Source organism: Mustela nigripes, chromosome 3 (assembly GCF_022355385.1).
Source record: "Mustela nigripes isolate SB6536 chromosome 3, MUSNIG.SB6536, whole genome shotgun sequence".
Taxonomy (NCBI): Eukaryota; Metazoa; Chordata; class Mammalia; order Carnivora; family Mustelidae; genus Mustela; species Mustela nigripes.
The window spans coordinates 38,962,027-38,973,860 of NC_081559.1; the positions used below are offsets into that span (position 1 = coordinate 38,962,027).

General features: G+C 58.7%; 1 long non-coding RNA gene across 1 annotated transcript; it reads left to right on the forward strand.

Annotated features, from left to right (window-relative positions):
* Nucleotides 1–972: 972 nt before the first annotated feature.
* LOC132012923 (uncharacterized) lies at nt 973–11,518 on the forward strand. Its single transcript, XR_009402812.1, has 3 exons — nt 973–1,063; nt 2,378–2,456; nt 11,163–11,518. It is a non-coding gene; the product is annotated as an uncharacterized LOC132012923 (long non-coding RNA).
* Nucleotides 11,519–11,834: the final 316 nt, after the last annotated feature.

Here is an 11,834-nt window from a genome sequence, read left to right on the forward strand (position 1 = left end):
CTTGCCATTCTTTTCATTGACTTCTCACAACAACCTAGGAAATAGGCACTATTATTACCACTGAGCAGATGAGGAGTCTGGGGCCCAGCGAAGGTAAATCCCTTGTCTAAAATGACCCAGCCAGGTCCTACCTGACTCTGAACTCAGACATGTCTGACTCCAATTCTTCGCTCTTACACAAGCCTGCCTATGCACAGGAATACAATCTGGCAAAATAACTAGGAGAGACACAGGCATACTGTGAGATGCTCATGAGTGCGGATGTGCATGTCAGGAGCACACACAGTCCAAGCTCTCGGCAGAAGTAAGTGGAATTGTGACAGTCCAGTCTCAAAAGCGCGGTGAATGCAGATGTGTGTGACAGAGGGAGAAGCAAACCCACTCCCCTCCAAGGTGCACACACAGGCCCAGAGTGGCCCAGTACCTGGGGATGTGTGCTAGAAAACTCAGACTCTGGGGACTGAACTTTCGAGAACAGGAGACCTGGACACCACAGAGTTCATTAAGATCTAGAAAGTTCCATTGACAGGCTACAGCCCGCCTCAGCTCCCTGGAAGGCTGAGGCTCTGTGTTCTCAGCCCAGACAGGGTCCGGAGCTAGCCACACACAAAAGCAAGGGACATATATTTGACTGTGGGCTTGGCCACTCCCCCCAATCCCCCCACATACACACACATCTTCTGGAAACTGCTGCTGCCCTGTGTAGACACAGTTGAACTCTTGGTCTTTGGGGTGCATAGTCCAGCTCACACTGACAAATACACAGAATTCTCGGAGAGAAGAGGAAAAAAGGTCGAGCTGGCCAGGAGTCTGAAAACCCCTGACGCCTGAGCCCTGGAATTAATGTGGGTTACAGAGTCTGTCCTCAGGCGGCCTTCCCCCACCTTCCCAGGCCTTGAAACCTTCTTCCGCCCTCCAATTTGAAAGGTTGGGCCGAGGCAGGCAATGTCCAGGACGGCCACAAGGGGGCGCGGGAGCACTGAATAATCCCTTCAATCCAGCCTTCTCCGGAGCCCTCCTTCCCTGATTCCGAAATATCTAATAAGCACCCATTCTCTGCCAGGTGAGAGGACCCGCGCGAGGGGAGAGGGGAGAGGAAAGGTGGTTAGGGCAAGGGAAGAGGCACTCACCTATGCTTCTGTGGGACTGGAGGTTCGAGGGCAAAGATTTGGCTGAAGGGCGGGGTCAGAAATAACTGCTAGAATGTACTGAGCCCCAGGTGTGCTCCAAGCGCTAGATTTGTGCCTTAGCTTCTGTAATCCATAACTATACAAACTTGGTTTTCCCATCGTTCTACTTTTATTGTGCGTATTGTGGGTGCAGTATGGCAGGCATGCTAGTCATTTCATAGAGTTTCTGTAAGGGAAACACATCCCCATTTTACAGATGGGGAAACCAAGGCACAGTTAATAAGGAATGGCCTCAGGGGTGCCTGGGTAGCTCAGTCAGTTAAGCGTGGACTCTAGATCTCACCTCAGGTCATGCTCTTAGGGTGCTGAGTTCAAGTCCCAGCATTGGACTCTATGCTGGGTGTGGAGCCTACTTAATTCAAAAGAGAACAAAACAAGCAATGGCCTCAGAGTTCAATCATGAGCAGGCTGGTTCCAGAGTGTGGGCTTACCCACTTATTAGCCCCCTTGTAGTTCCAATCAGGGAGTCCTAGGGGCAGTGGGGAGTCACTAGAGAATTTTAGTAGGGAAGGAAAAAGACTTAGTTTGCTTTTTGTGCTGGCGGTGGGGAGGGGGGCAGCCTGGGGTCAGGGTGACACTGGTCAGGTGGAGGCTATCACCCCGGTCCCAGCTGTGACTAGGATGGCAGTGGAGAGGTGGAAAGAAGAGAGAGAAGACAGATTTGAGAGACATTAAGGAAGTAGCCTGGAGGGTCTTAGTGACCAATTTCATGCCAGAGCTGGGGGGTGGGGTGGGTAGAAAGCAGATGGGGATGGGGAAGCAGAGTTGGAAGAGGGTAGGAGTATGTGGGGCACCTGAATGGAGAAATCTGTAGGCCCCTGGCCTGCCCTCTGGTCTTGATCTGGGAGAGGGCTCCATGCCCTCAGACCTGAACATAAAAAAGAGCCACCCCCAGATTCCTCTCCCCCATCTTTCCTGGAGAGCCTGGGGATGTGTGAGGCCAGGAATTCTAAACTCTGGCCCCCTTCTGTTCAGGGTCTAGGGGGCTCTGGGCTCCACGGGAATGGCACTGTGCTGTTCTCTGCCATCTGGCTTGGTATATTGGCCCTTGCCCACGGGGCAGGACCAGGGAGTCTCACCCACCCTCTCGGGCTGCCTGTTGGCCAGCATGGGACCAGATGCAAACATCCCCTCCTCTCCCACACACTCTTTGAGGCTTCAGGCTCACAAAGCTCTGTCTTCTGCAGGATCTCATTTAATCCTCACAACAGCCTGGGAGTAGATCGTTATTACCATGGCTGTGCAGCTGCCAGAGCCACCTCGGAGGTAAGGGGCTCACCCTGGGTCACATAACTTGTGCCTGGACCAGCCCTCTGCTAGGACTTTGGTCCCCAACTGTCCTCTCCCGCCCACCGCACTCCCAGCACCACTGGCTCTTGGTGGCCATCTTGGGGACACGGAGGTCCCTACACCCCGCAGTTTAGGTTTCCATGCACAGCCCAGAATGGGGCAGAGATGGGGGCATGGTTTGGAGTCTGGGAAGACCAGGATCTGGCATCAGTCCCAGCTAGGGAAACCATGAAAGGAGGGGAACTAGGTGGGTGGGGGAGAGCTTCCCAAAGGGTGGGGGTGGAGTGGGACGGGTCTAGGCAGGCAAGTGGGGACAAAGAGGCTGCCAGGTGTGCCGCCAACCCTAGCCGCCAGCCGCCAGCCCAGATTCAAAGCGGGACTGAGGCTGTGATTGGTGGCCCGGGTCCCTCGCCCCACCCCTTCCCTCTCACCTCCCAGGCAGCTAAGAAAGAGGAATGGGGTTGAGAAGGCCCCTTATCCTGTAAGTCCTTAAGCACGAAGCGTGGCCTGGCTGGCAGTGAACTCAATTAACTACCTTTCCTACCCCCAAACCCTGCCAGGACGCTGTCTGGCATTCTGGCGCCGCCATCAGCCCCAGTGACTCCTCGCGCTGCCAGGTTTTGAGTAGCCCGGGCCTCAGGTCATCCAACCACCCCTCTCCTGGGGCGTCCTCCAGCCCGCGCCCTCCTCCACTCCTTTTACCCCTCGCCAGTCCTCTCTGAGCAGTGTCCTGTTCTCTGACCCCTCTCCCAGTCCAGCCACGAGGCCCGGCCAGGCTCCCGCAAGAGGCGGCTTCCTGGGCCCTACCCCATTTCCACGTGGGTAACCTGGCCCTCCAGTACCCGAGAACCTTGCCCTCCGAGCCTCCCCAGCGGGGCTCAGGCTAGGCCCCCCACCCTGCCGGAGCCCTCGGGAGCCCGCGCGCATCTGGGCGGGGGAGGGGCTGGGGCAGCGAGGTGCACAGGTTGTCTGGCTCCGCCGAGTGCCAGTCGAGGGGGGCTGGGCGGGAATCCGACTCCGGCCTGCGTCCCGCCCCCCGCGCAGATGGCCGGGGCGCGGGCGGGTCGGGGGTGGCGGAACCGGGCTCCGGTTTCGGTCGCGAGGGGCGGGGCGGGAGCGAGGGGCCCGCTGCGGCCGCGGCCAATCAGCGCCCGGCAGGGCCTCTCCCCCGCGCCCCCCCGCCACCCATCGCGGCCCGCCCCGGCCGCCCCCCCCCCCCCCCCCCCCCTTCTCCCCCCCCCCCCCGGGGGCCCCCCCCCCCCCCCCCCCGCCGGCGCGGCCCCCGCCGCCGGTCTCCAGGCCTCTAACCCTGCTACTTCCGGCCCGCGCGGATCGGGCCGTGTGCCGGCGCCCGTGTACTCGGTGTGTGCGCGCGTGCGTGTGCAGGGCCCGCCGCTGGCGGGCACAGGCCTGCGGGTGGTCTTGAACGCTCGTGTGTCCGCAGCTGCCCCAGGGGCCCCAGAGGGCCTAACCAAAGTCCCAGTAAAGCTCTTTGGAGAGGCTGAACTTTGGCCGCGGTCGGGGGCTAGGAGTGAGCACGGGGATCCGGGCAGTGGTCCCGCCGGGGCTGCACCTTTCCTTACAGGCCCTGGTTTTCCTCACACTCTCGCGATTCTCTCCCTGCTTGCTGCCTCAGATACATCCACCTGATGAACTCGAAATCTTTCCAGACTTATCTTGGGGGTTGCTTTCTCTTTGGCGCCCCGGGGAGTCGCAGGTGCCTCTGGTGTCTCCCACTCACCAAGCATGTGGCCCGCTCTGGTCTGGGTTTCTGGCATCCCCAGCAGTGAGGCTCAGAGGGACCCAGACTCAGTAACCCTGACGCCTGGCAGAGCGCAGTGCTCCGTGCTTGTCCACTTGAGGGACAGCAGCAAGCTGTCGTTCCAAATACTTCCACAGTCACACACCACCTTCAGGCCTCATCTTGGTTCCACTTGAGATTGAGGCTTGTCATTTCAGGCCTGTTACAAGGACTAAAACAGCTAAAATCTTTGAAGAACAGAGTGCCTGGTAAGGAGCCACCACACCCACTCAGGCCACCCGTGGCCCCTGCCAGACCATGGACTTGCCCTCTCAGAGCCCTTGCTACTTAAGTTCCCAGATCAGGTGGAACTTCTCCCCACCACAGTGCCCTCCCTGGATCTCTGAGCCTTCTGTTCAGGACTCCATCCTCAATTCCCTTCTCCCCTATTCCATTTCTGTGAGCTCCTCCACCCCTGCACCTCTACCTGCCCTGGGATAGCCTCCTCGCTCCCCAGAAACCTCCACCTGGGTATCCTTCTAGCATCTCAAACCCAATTTGTCTCAAGCTCAAGGTCCCTCCTCCTGCCATACCTGCTCCTGTATCTGTATCACCATTGCCCATCCCTCTTGCCCACCATCTTACTGTGACCAAGCCTGGGCTTCCAGGTCTGGTTGCCTTGCTGCCCTAGGGCGGGTGCCTTGGCCCACACCCTTCTACTTTTCACCTGTTCTCCTAATCAGCCTCCTTGTTCTCTGCCTCCACAGTCTCCAGGCCTTGCTGCTTGCCAAGATACTTCTCCCGTTGTCCTTAGCTTCTAGTCCCAACTCCTAGTGATAATTGAAAGAGCCCTGCCATCTGGCTCTGTCTGCCTGCCTATCTCAGTCCCAAGCACACAGAAGTACCTCAGCTGAAGCCCTTGACACAGGTTAGAAGGTTGGGAGTGGGCCTGTATTCCCAGGGTGCCAGGCAGTAGGATGATCAGAGAAACAGCTAAGGCTGAGAAGTGAACTGGCTCAGCAAACAGGCTCTGCAAACAGACTCTACAAACAGGCTCTGCAAACGGGCACACCTGAGTCTGTGTCTTGGCTCTGCACTTGCCCACTGTGTGACTTTGCTCTGCTTCTTATCCTCATTGGCTCTCATGTCATGTCTCAAATGGATTTAATATTGCATCTTGGAAGGGATAGAGAACTTAGGACCCAGGGCCAAGACTGGCCAGGGGCTGCCTCCTCTCTCAGGTACTCCCCAGAGCCTCAGCATCTAGATCACCTGGAAGGAAAGGCAGGGCCTGAGAAGGAAAAGCCATTGAGAGGCATTGGGGAGGAGGGAAGGGGCAGGGGGGAGGGGTGGCCGACAAAAGAGACCAGCTGCTGTTTGCACACAAACCCCAAGTTGATAATGAGTGGAGGGGAGGGGGGGCGGGGCGGGGAAATGTCTTGGCAGGAGCCTCTGCCAGCTGAAGAGTCTGCCCAGAATTGTGGTGCCCCTCCCTCCACCACCCCCCACTCTGGGCCTTCACCACTCACACCCAGCTGTACATCTGCTCCTAGGACCACAGCAGGGGAAGGCAAGAAGGACCTGGGCTTGGTGATCTGGCCCCTTCATCCCAAGTCTCAAATCCTCACCCTCAGGCCACACATATCCTGAGAGCAGCCCCAGGAAAGCCCACAGGAAGGGCCAGAGCCTAATGGAGCCCAAGGGCATCCGAGGACTTGGAGCGGGCCCAGACTTCCCGTCTCTGAGTGCCCGGTCATAGGGAAGGCCCTTGGAGAAGCCCTGAGCACCTGGAACTCAGGAGAAGAGAGGAGGCTCCCAGGTGTAGTGCCCAGAGGAGTCCTCTACCCTTGGGGCCTACCCCCCACGTGGAGGGGCAGGTGGAGGGGAGAGGCCTGGGGGCTCCCATCAGCCCCTCGCCCCCAGGAAAGCCAGGAAGGCCCCCTGGGTGACCCATCAGACAGGATGCCGATAAACAAGGAAGACTAGCCAGGACCCTGGGTGTCAGGAGTGGGACCCGCCACCTCCCTTTGGTCACCCATGCCTGCACGGTTGTGGAAGAGCTTCCTCTCCTGTGGCCCAGGGCCCTGTTGTAGCTATGCCCATCCCCTGCCCCGCCCCCTGGGTCAGGCTGGCCTGTTGGCATCTTCCCTGGGTAAAGAGTCGCCCATGCCCGTGGCCACTCCTGCCATGTGGGCTGTGGGTGCTGCGACAGGAGCCAGGAACGTGTGCTCCCGCTGCTGCTGTGTGCTAGCCTAGCAACGGCTCCCAGGGGCAGGCAGGGAGGGGATGGCAGCTCTCAAGCACTCCCTCCTCCAAGGACTGCTGCCTCCTCTTTTCCCTCGATGCTCCAGCTCCCCGCCAACACCTGCTCCCGGAGAAGGTCAGCCTTCTACAACCACACGTCTCCAGCCTGGGGCTTCTGTGGGCCAGAGCCTAGGTAGCCTGGTGCTGAGCTTTGCAGGGAGCAGTGCAGAGGACACCTTCACAAGCCCTGGGCCAGAGCATGCTGGTGGCACGGAGGACTTCACTCTCTTTTCAGTAGCTCACCTCTCTCTCTTTCTCTAGCCAGAAAGGGGTTGTGTGCAGTGAGAGGGAAGAGACAGCAGGCCAAGGAGGCAGGAGAGCCGGGCAAAGGCTTGGAGAACAGAACGATAGGGCCACAGGAGGTTTACGATGAGGAGGAATCGTGCTGAGCAAGGAACCAGTGAGCGGTGGCTGGGTGTGTTTGGATGCCTGTAGCACGGATAACACCAGGGGGTTGGGGTCAGACAGGTCAGGGTTTCAGTCCTACCTGCAGTCTCTCTGGGCCTCAGCTCCCTCAGCTGTAATTTGGGGGCAACATGAGACCTCCTTGTGGGGTGGTTGGGAGGGTTGGACGATGGGATGCACACAGGAACTCTCTGGAAAGAGCACTAGAGTCACCAGTGGGAAAAAGAGTCGTTGGATTGGGGGCTCTGGTTCCACGTGGTCAGAGGAGCTCCCTGGTGCTTACTTTCCTTCCTGGGGTGTGTGTGGGGGAGCAGCAGTGTAGACAGTGAGAATGCTGGTGGGCTCCAGCGGGCCCTGCACAGCAATGGCATTGGGGCTAGAGTCCAGATGCCCTGGATGTGTCCCTGAGCCCGAGCTCAGGAGGGCGGTGGCCTGCAGGGACCCCAGCTGGAGGGTCTGCAGGGCCCCGTATAAGGCCTGGATACCCCGGAGGAAAAGGCAGAGGGGGGCCAAGAAGCCAGCACCCCACAAGGTTCTAGACATTGAAGGGAGGCTTGCCATTAAAAGGCCACTGGAGTTTAGAAAAAGTAAAGTGGTGCTTCCCCTGTAGGCAGCTGTGTGTGCCCATGGTGTCAAGCCCAAATGAGTGTGTGTTCAGGGAAATGTTCCCCCTGCTTGATCTCACCAGAAGCAGACCAACCTCGGCAGGGGCCTTCTGCTGCCCCAGGCCCTCAGGGTGGAGAATGCCCACTTAAGACCCTGAGGCCAGGGCCCAGGAGGCCGGCCTGGTGCCACCCTGAGAGGGGACGGGGCTGGCTGGGGCCCAAGGCCTTACCCAGCCTACCCTCCCTGGCCCAGGCCACAGAGGAGGCATTGATGGCAAAAAGAGGCACCCAGAGGCCACTGCAGCTGGCGTGGCGTGGGCATCACTGGGCCTTGCAGGGGGGGGCAGCATGACCTCTGTGGTGCCCAGGCCTCCACAGGGCGCAGCGTCTGAGCAGCTGTGGTCCGTGTGGGTGTCCTGCACATCCTAGTCCGGAGAACTTTCTCTGTAGCCACTGCTCTGACCCAGTGCCTGTGCAACCCCCAGAAGGAAAACCCCGGGCCTTCCTTCCCAGGCGGGGGCTGGAGGCAGAGGGCTCCCCCTCCACCCTCGAGCCCCACAGTATCTCTGCCCTGGCCAGACTTCTCCAGGGACACCCTCCCCCTGACCCCTGACCCACACAGCCGGCAGAATCTGGGCACCTGGCCCTGGCCCCCTCTCTGGCCTGCCTTTTCCCCACCGGACCACCAGTAAAAGTTTTCTCTGTCTGGTGTACCCTCACTTCCCTCTCTGAATCTCTGCTCTCTGTGCCCCAAAAACCTCTGCTCTGGCTTGCCTCCTCCAGAGAGCATTCCAGGAAAGCTCCAGGCTAAGTTAGACCCTCACCAGCCTAAACCTCTGCCATGGTTATCATCTTATTTTTCGGGCTAGGTACAACTGTTCACATGCAAAGCTCCTTAGGGATGGAACTCAACTCAAGATCGTCCTTTCTTTCTTCCCCATAGGCACAGAATAAATATCAGAGTGGCCTGTGGCCAGCTCTGCCCCTCCCCGCCTCCTACCTATGCCCACATGAGCTGTCGGCCCCAGGGACTACCTGACCGGGGTGTTTTCAGCCCAACGGACTGAAACACTGAAATGGCTGCCAGCCAAAGCCCAGCTCCATTCACACCCCACACACCCGGGGCCCAGGTGGACATGTGCGTTTACACACATAACGTGCACACAGACACACACACACTCGGACACACAAGTCTGATGTGCACACATACCAACAGACACTGGGATAGGCGCTCTCACAGATGCAAATATGCACACACATGCGTCCCAGGCACCCACAGCCACACTTACAGCCATGTACAGACACTCGCACCCACAGGTGGCACACTCAGCCAGGCCCGGGGTTCAGGAGGAGCTGCAAATCCCTGCTGTGGTGGTCACCTCCTTCCTCCTGGAGTCACCAGGCCAGCAGAGGGCGCTCGAGGCCCCCTTCCCTCCGGACCCAGCCGCCTCGGGAGGGGGGAGCATGTGGTCACCACGCTCCCTCCCAGGCCAGGTCCCCTTTGTTCCCCAACCCCGGAGGAGGCCACTGTGCCTGGGGAACGCTTCGCCACAGAGTCCTTGGGGCCCTGCTTGGTCTTGCTCCTCCTGGCCCCAGAGATGAGCTGGGGGGCTGTGGGGTACAGTGAGGGGATGACAGCCACCACAAGAAGGGAGAGCTAGTTTATGATCCAAGCTGGTAGGCAGGACCATGCAGCCCCTGGGGGCCTCATAGGCCCGCAGCCTTTCCCCTCTCCTCACTATCTGTTCAAGAGTCTTCCTAACACGTTGTCTCCTGGGAGGGGGACCCTGACCACTGAAATGGAGGCTAGGGCCCCTAAAGCGAGCCCTTCAATCCTCCCCTTTCACCAGTGCTCAGCTCTTCTGACCCTGATAAGCACACTGGTGAGGACTTTGGCTCTGGAAGGACAGAAGCTTTCGGTCTTACCCACCCCCAATCCTGAAACCAAGAGTTCTGGAGCTGTGCAAAGAGGGGGTTATATCTGGGAGTCATTGAAGACCTCCTTTTGTTGCCTACAAGTTATAGGCCTTGGGCCTGTGATCTATGCCTCAGTTTTCACATCTGTAAAATGGGCATCCTCAACAGTCCCTGCCTTGCCCATTTTACAGATGCAAAAACTGAGGGCAGACAAGGTAGCACATGCAAACCCCTGGTTTGAGGCTGGGCACCTGGTATGTGGAAGCTGGGTGTCACCCCTGCTGTGATTACTGTGTGCTCAGCCCTTCCTGGCCCAGCCCTTGAGACAGCGTTTGGACCCCAGCCGAAAGCCATGCCCTAGGTGCTCACGAAACCTGGAGGCACGAACACCATAGGGGTCAGCCTGAGAATGCCACGCCTACATCATCAGCAAACAGCCTGCGTCAGGGAGAGCCTGGCAAGATGCCAGGCCTTGTTTTCCAAGTGGTTTGTTTCTCGGGGCCTTGTCTATTCCTGGTGGGGCTAAGCTTGCAACCTGGCCTTGTGCCTTGGCTGAACGAGGTTCTTCTTCCTCCTTTTCCCAGGACAGAAGGATGAGGCTGGCTCTCCCTGTCCTACCCTACCTGATTCTCAGTTGTCACCATCATTAGGCTCTTTGGAGCTCAGGAGGGGGAGTCTGTGCCTTGTCTTCGGACCCCCAGACACAGGCTGGTCCAGGATGCGGGGCTTGCCATTGTTAGGGGCATTGCTGTCCCTCTTGAAGGCAGGTGGGGAACCCTGGCCAAGCCTGCATTAGGGGTGGGTTCTCCTGTCCCCTGCGGCCCAGCCCCTGACTTAGTGGTCAGCCGTGCATGGGGCTCAGCAGGGCCCAGGCGGGCTGCTCTTGTCCTTAGCAGCCCGGCCTCACTCCAAGTGAATTAGCTAGTCCTCCGGGAGCGAGTGCTGAGGCCTGTAGGCTCCTGGCCCTGGCCATGATTCATTCACCACAGCCTCACCCCCACCAGAGGCCGGTGGTGTCCCTGCCCCCAGACCACTGGCCTGGCTGGCGGCTGGGCAATGGGAGGCTGGTGCCCAGAGCATCCCTGGCCGCCTGGCCATCTGCCCCTATCATCCTATTAATCAGGCTGCTCCCTGTTCCCTCGGGTTGCGCTGGCCTCCATCCGCCCACCCCTCCCTCATGCAGGCCTGGTGGCCCTGGACCCATGCCCAGCCCTGCTTCCGCCAACCTGGCCGCTGTGCCAGGCCTGTGCCAGGCTCTGTCTCCCGTTCCCTTCATCCCCTAGACCCCTTGAATGACCCAGGGGAGGCTCCCTCATCCTCTTTCCCTCTCGCTCTCTGCCTTCCTGCCCCCCTCAACTGAAGCCCTGGGATTCACTTAACCAGTCTTGATGAAAAACAGAGGCTCTGCCCATGCGTAAGAAGTTGCCAGTGATGGCCTGGGTCTGTCTGGGCCCTGCCAGCCTCAGGCGGGGTCTTGGCTTTAGGACTAACCTGGATGACAAAGAAGCCCTGAGAAGCCCCCACCCCTCTGATGCCTCACCACCTCTCATTCTCATTTACTCAATGGGAGACAGGTGTTCAGAAACAGGTGTGGATGAATGAATGAATGAATGCCCTTCCCCGCAGCAAACAGCCACTTCTCTTCATCAGTGTGTGTGACTCACATCTTCTCAGATCTCTGGCTTGAATACTGTTCTCTTGCCCCTACAGAGTGGAAAGCACCTCCGTTTCGCCACCAGTAGACCTGAATTCCAGCACTGGCCTATTGTCTCTGAGCTGTGTGATGGAATCTTTGAGCCAACAGGTCCTCATGATCACATGTGGCTGGCCCTCCCTAGCCCCCCACCTCCGGGCTGGCTTTGAGCCTTAGAGGTGTTTTATCTTGTGTGAGGAAAATGGAGCATGGAGATACCACCCAAATGGCAGCCGCGAGAGGACTCTGCTCAAAGTGCTCTTCCTGGGGGGCCTCGCGGGCACATATGTGTGCCATTTGCCCTGTATTGTTCTATAATCCTTGATGGTTGCTCTGTAATTGCTCTCACATGGTTTCTTCATAATAAATAGCATCTGCAGAGAAGTTCACGGTTTACAAACTAACTTGTTCCTCATTCCCTTACTACCTTTACAAAAAGAAACTTAGAGGCTCAGAGAAGTTCATCGATTTCTCTAAGACCACACAGGAAGGGGGAGGCAGAGCTCAGCTCTCCCAGCCTAAGGACCCTGCTGGTCCCTCGCACACTGCATCCCCAGTTCCAAGCAGCTGGGAGACCCAGGTTAAGAGCTCTACAGGAGGCAGGGAGGTTACCTGGGGTCTGATGGCTGATGGGGCAGGTGGGCCCTTCCAAGGCAGGCTGGGCGCATGGGTGTGGGCACAGGCTTGTA